This window comes from Oncorhynchus keta, unplaced genomic scaffold (assembly GCF_023373465.1).
Source record: "Oncorhynchus keta strain PuntledgeMale-10-30-2019 unplaced genomic scaffold, Oket_V2 Un_contig_16242_pilon_pilon, whole genome shotgun sequence".
In the NCBI taxonomy this organism is placed as follows: Eukaryota; Metazoa; Chordata; class Actinopteri; order Salmoniformes; family Salmonidae; genus Oncorhynchus; species Oncorhynchus keta.
This window is the reverse complement of record NW_026279791.1, coordinates 1-6,159: the sequence shown is the minus strand read 5'-3', so window position 1 is coordinate 6,159 and position 6,159 is coordinate 1. Positions and strand designations below refer to the sequence as shown.

Genomic DNA, 6,159 nt, shown 5'->3' with positions numbered 1-6,159 from the left:
ACAACAGGTGTAGTAGACCTCACAGTGAAATGCTGAATACAACAGGTGTAGTAGACCTCACAGTGACATGCTGAATACAACAGGTGTAGTAGACCTCACAGTGAAATGCTGAATACAACAGGTGTAGTAGACCTCACAGTGAAATGCTGAATACAACAGGTGTAGTAGACCTCACAGTGAAATGCTGAATACAACAGGTGTAGTAGACCTCTACAGTGAAATGCTGAATACAACAGGTGTAGTAGACCTCACAGTGAAATGCTGAATACAACAGGTGTAGTAGACCTCACAGTGAAATGCTGAATACAACAGGTGTAGTAGACCTCACAGTGAAATGCTGAATACAACAGGTGTAGTAGACCTCACAGTGAAATGCTGAATACAACAGGTGTAGTAGACCTCACAGTGAAATGCTGAATACAACAGGTGTAGTAGACCTCACAGTGAAATGCTGAATACAACAGGTGTAGTAGACCTCACAGTGAAATGCTGAATACAACAGGTGTAGTAGACCTCACAGTGAAATGCTGAATACAACAGGTGTAGTAGACCTCACAGTGAAATGCTGAATACAACAGGTGTAGTAGACCTCACAGTGAAATGCTGAATACAACAGGTGTAGTAGACCTTACAGTGAAATGCTGAATACAACAGGTGTAGTAGACCTCACAGTGAAATGCTGAATACAACAGGTGTAGTAGACCTCACAGTGAAATGCTGAATACAACAGGTGTAGTAGACCTCACAGTGAAATGCTGAATACAACAGGTGTAGTAGACCTCACAGTGAAATGCTGAATACAACAGGTGTAGTAGACCTCACAGTGAAATGCTGAATACAACAGGTGTAGTAGACCTCACAGTGAAATGCTGAATACAACAGGTGTAGTAGACCTCACAGTGAAATGCTGAATACAACAGGTGTAGTAGACCTCACAGTGACATGCTGAATACAACAGGTGTAGTAGACCTCACAGTGAAATGCTGAATACAACAGGTGTAGTAGACCTTACAGTGAAATGCTGAATACAACAGGTGTAGTAGACCTCACAGTGAAATGCTGAATACAACAGGTGTAGTAGACCTCACAGTGAAATGCTGAATACAACAGGTGTAGTAGACCTCACAGTGAAATGCTGAATACAACAGGTGTAGTAGACCTCACAGTGAAATGCTGAATACAACAGGTGTAGTAGACCTCTGATGAAATGCTGAATACAACAGGTGTAGTAGACCTTACAGTGAAATGCTGAATACAACAGGTGAAGTAGACCTCACAGTGAAATGCTAGACCATCAGGTGTAGTAGACCTCACAGTGAAATGCTGAATACAGCAGGTGTAGTAGACCTCACAGTGAATGCTGAATACAACAGGTGTAGTAGACCTCACAGTGAAATGCTGAATACATCAGGTGTAGTAGACCTCACAGTGAAATGCTGAATACAACAGGTGTAGTAGACCTCACAGTGAAATGCTGAATACAACAGGTGTAGTAGACCTCACAGTGAAATGCTGAATACAACAGGTGTAGTAGACCTCACAGTGATGCTGAATACAACAGGTGTAGTAGACCTCACAGTGAAATGCTGAATACAGCAGGTGTAGTAGACCTCACAGTGACATGCTGAATACAGCAGGTGTAGTAGACCTCACAGTGAAATGCTGAATACAACAGGTGTAGTAGACCTCACAGTGACATGCTGAATACAACAGGTGTAGTAGACCTCACAGTGAAACAACAGGTGTAGTGACCTACAGTGACATGCTGACTACAACAGGTGTAGTAGACCTCACAGTGAAATGCTGACTACAACAGGTGTAGTAGACCTCACAGTGACATGCTGAATACAACAGGTGTAGTAGACCTCACAGTGAAATGCTGAATACAACAGGTGTAGTAGACCTCACAGTGACATGCTGAATACAACAGGTGTAGTAGACCTCACAGTGAAATGCTGACTACAACAGGTGTAGTAGACCTCACAGTGAAATGCTGACTACAACAGGTGTAGTAGACCTCACAGTGAAATGCTGAATACAGCAGGTGTAGTAGACCTCACAGTGAAATGCTGAATACATCAGGTGTAGTAGACCTCACAGTGAAATGCTGAATACAGCAGGTGTAGTAGACCTCACAGTGAAATGCTGAATACATCAGGTGTAGTAGACCTCACAGTGAAATGCTGAATACATCAGGTGTAGTAGACCTCACAGTGAAATGCTGAATACAACAGGTGTAGTAGACCTCACAGTGAAATGCTGAATACAACAGGTGTAGTAGACCTCACAGTGAAATGCTGAATACAACAGGTGTAGTAGACCTCACAGTGAAATGCTGAATACAACAGGTGTAGTAGACCTCACAGTGAAATGCTGAATACAACAGGTGTAGTAGACCTCACAGTGACATGCTGAATACAACAGGTGTAGTAGACCTCACAGTGACATGCTGAATACAACAGGTGTAGTAGACCTCACAGTGAAATGCTGAATACAGCAGGTGTAGTAGACCTCACAGTGACATGCTGAATACAACAGGTGTAGTAGACCTCACAGTGAAATGCTGACTACAACAGGTGTAGTAGACCTCACAGTGAAATGCTGACTACAACAGGTGTAGTAGACCTCACAGTGACATGCTGAATACAACAGGTGTAGTAGACCTCACAGTGAAATGCTGAATACAACAGGTGTAGTAGACCTCACAGTGACATGCTGAATACAACAGGTGTAGTAGACCTCACAGTGACATGCTGAATACAACAGGTGTAGTAGACCTCACAGTGAAATGCTGAATACAACAGGTGTAGTAGACCTCACAGTGAAATGCTGAATACAACAGGTGTAGTAGACCTCACAGTGAAATGCTGAATACAACAGGTGTAGTAGACCTCACAGTGAAATGCTGAATACAACAGGTGTAGTAGACCTCACAGTGAAATGCTGAATACAACAGGTGTAGTAGACCTCACAGTGACATGCTGAATACAACAGGTGTAGTAGACCTCACAGTGACATGCTGAATACAACAGGTGTAGTAGACCTTACAGTGAAATGCTGAATACAACAGGTGTAGTAGACCTCACAGTGACATGCTGAATACAACAGGTGTAGTAGACCTCACAGTGACATGCTGAATACAACAGGTGTAGTAGACCTCACAGTGACATGCTGAATACAACAGGTGTAGTAGACCTCACAGTGACATGCTGAATACAACAGGTCTAGTAGACCTCACAGTAAAATGCTGAATACAGCAGGTGTAGTAGATCACAGTGAAATGCTGAATACAACAGGTGTAGTAGACCTCACAGGGAAATGCTGAATACAACAGGTGTAGTAGACCTCACAGGGAAATGCTGAGTACAACAACAGGTGTAGTAGACCTCACAGTGAAATGCTGAGTACCAACAGGTGTAGTAGACCTAACAGTGAAATGCTGAATACAACAGGTGTGGTAGACCTCACAGTGAAAATGCTGAATACAACAGGTGTAGTAGACCTCACAGTGAAATGCTGAAATACAACAGGTGTAGTAGACCTCACAGTGAAATGCCGTGAAGACAAACAGGTGTAAGTAGACTCACAGTGACATGCTGAATACAACAGGTGTAGTAGACCTCACAGTGAAATGCTGAATACAACAGGTGTAGTAGACCTCACAGTGACATGCTGAATACAACAGGTGTAGTAGACCTCACAGTGACATGCTGAATACAACAGGTGTAGTAGACCTCACAGTGAAATGCTGAATACAACAGGTGTAGTAGACCTCACAGTGAAATGCTGAATACAACAGGTGTAGTAGACCTCACAGTGACATGCTGAATACAGCAGGTGTAGTGAACCTCACAGTGACATGCTGAATACAACAGGTGTAGTAGACCTCACAGTGACATGCTGAATACATAACAGGTGTAGTAGACCTCACAGTGACATGCTGAATACAACAGGTCTGGTAGACCTCACAGTGAAATGCTGAATACAGCAGGTGTAGTAGACCTCACAGGGAAATGCTGAGTACAACAGGTGTAGTAGACCTCACAGTGAAATGCTGAATACATCAGGTGTAGTAGACCTCACAGTGAAATGCTGAATACAACAGGTGTAGTAGACCTCACAGGGAAATGCTGAATACAACAGGTGTGAGTAGACCTCACAGTGAAATGCTGAGTACAACAGGTGTAGTAGACCTCACAGTGAAATGCTGAATACAACAGGTGTAGTAGACCTCACAGTGACATGCTGAATACAACAGGTGTAGTAGACCTCACAGTGAAATGCTGAATACAACAGGTGTAGTAGACCTCACAGTGACATGCTGAATACAACAGGTGTAGTAGACCTCACAGTGACATGCTGAATACAGCAGGTGTATTAGACCTCACAGTGAGAATGCTGAATACAACAGGTGTAGTAGACCTCACAGTGAAATGCTGAATACAGCAGGTGTAGTAGACCTCACAGGAATTGCTGAATACAACAGGTGTAGTAGACCTCACAGTGAATGCTGAATACAACAGGTGTAGTAGACCTCACAGGGAAATGCTGAATACAACAGGTGTAGTAGACCTCACAGGGAAATGCTGAATACAGCAGGTGTAGTAGACCTTACAGGGAAATGCTGAATACAGCAGGTGTGGTAGACCTCACGGTGAAATGCCGAATACAACAGGTGTAGTAGACCTCACGGTGAAAATGCTGAATACAACAGGTGTAGTAGACCTCACAGGGAAATGCTGAATACAACAGGTGTGTAGACCTTACAGTGAAATGCTGAATACAACAGGTGTAGTAGACCTCACAGAGGAAATGCTGAATACAGCAGGTGTAGTAGACCTTACAGTGAAATGCTGAATACAACAGGTGTAGTAGACCTCACAGGGCTGAATACATCAGGTGTAGTAGACCTCACAGTGTCTGGAATACAACAGGTGTAGTAGACCTCACAGGAAATGCTGAATACAACAGGTGTTAGTAGACCTCACAGGAAATGCTGACAACAGGTGAGTAGACCTCACAGTGAAATGCTGAATACAACAGGTGTAGTAGACCTCACATTGATGCTGAATACAACAGGTGTAGTAGACCTCACAGGGAAATGCTGAATACAACAGGTGTAGTAGACCTCACAGTGAAATGCTGAATACAACAGGTGTAGTAGACCTCTAGAGGGAAATGCTGAATACAGCAGGTGTAGTAGACCTCACAGTGAATTGCTGAATACAACAGGTGTAGTAGACCTCACAGGGAAATGCTGAATACAGCAGGTGTGGTAGACCTCACAGTGACATGCTGAATACAACAGGTGTAGTAGACCTCACAGTGAAATGCTGAATACAACAGGTGTAGTAGACCTCACAGTGAAATGCTGAATACAACAGGTGTATTAGGCCTCACAGTGAAATGCTGAATACAACAGGTGTAGTAGACCTCACAGGAAATGCTGAATACAACAGGTGTAGTAGACCTTACAGTGAAATGCAGAATACAACAGGTGTAGTAGACCTCACAGTGAAATGCTGAATACAACGGGTGTAGTAGACCTCACAGTGAAATGCTGAATACAGCAGGTGTAGTAGACCTCACAGTGACATGCTGAATACATGGCCAGGTGTAGTAGACCTCACAGTGAAATGCTGAATACAGCAGGTGTAGTGACCTCACAGTGAAATGCTGAATACAGGTGTAGTAGACCTGAAATGCTGAATACAGCAGGTGTAGTAGACCTCACAGTGAAATGCTGAATACAACAGGTGTAGTAGACCTCGTGAAATGCTGAATACAACAGGTGTAGTAGACCTCACAGGGCTGAATACAACAGGTGTAGTGAACCTCCTGAGCTGCTGAGATCAACAGGTGTAGTAGACCTCACAGTGAAATGCTGAATACAACAGGTGTAGTAGACCTCACAGTGAAATGCTGAATACAACAGGTGTAGTAGACCTCACAGGGAAATGCTGAATACAACAGGTGTGTAGTAGACCTCACAGTGAAATGCTGAATACAACAGGTGTAGTACCTCACAGGGGAAATGCTGAATACTAACAGTGTAGTAGATACAGTGAAATGCTGAATACAACAGGTGTGAAAGTAGACCTCACGGTGAAATGCCGAATACAGCAGGTGTAGTAGATCACAGGGAAATGCTGAATACAA

General features: G+C 43.5%; 1 long non-coding RNA gene across 1 annotated transcript; it reads right to left on the bottom strand.

Moving 5' to 3' along the window:
• Nucleotides 1–228: 228 nt before the first annotated feature.
• LOC127919290 (uncharacterized) lies at nucleotides 229–5,582 on the bottom strand. The gene is made up of 3 exons (XR_008102461.1): nucleotides 5,509–5,582; nucleotides 1,008–1,045; nucleotides 229–779 (listed from the first exon to the last, which is right to left on the bottom strand). It is a non-coding gene; the product is annotated as an uncharacterized LOC127919290 (long non-coding RNA).
• Between the last annotated feature and the right edge of the window lie 577 nt (nucleotides 5,583–6,159).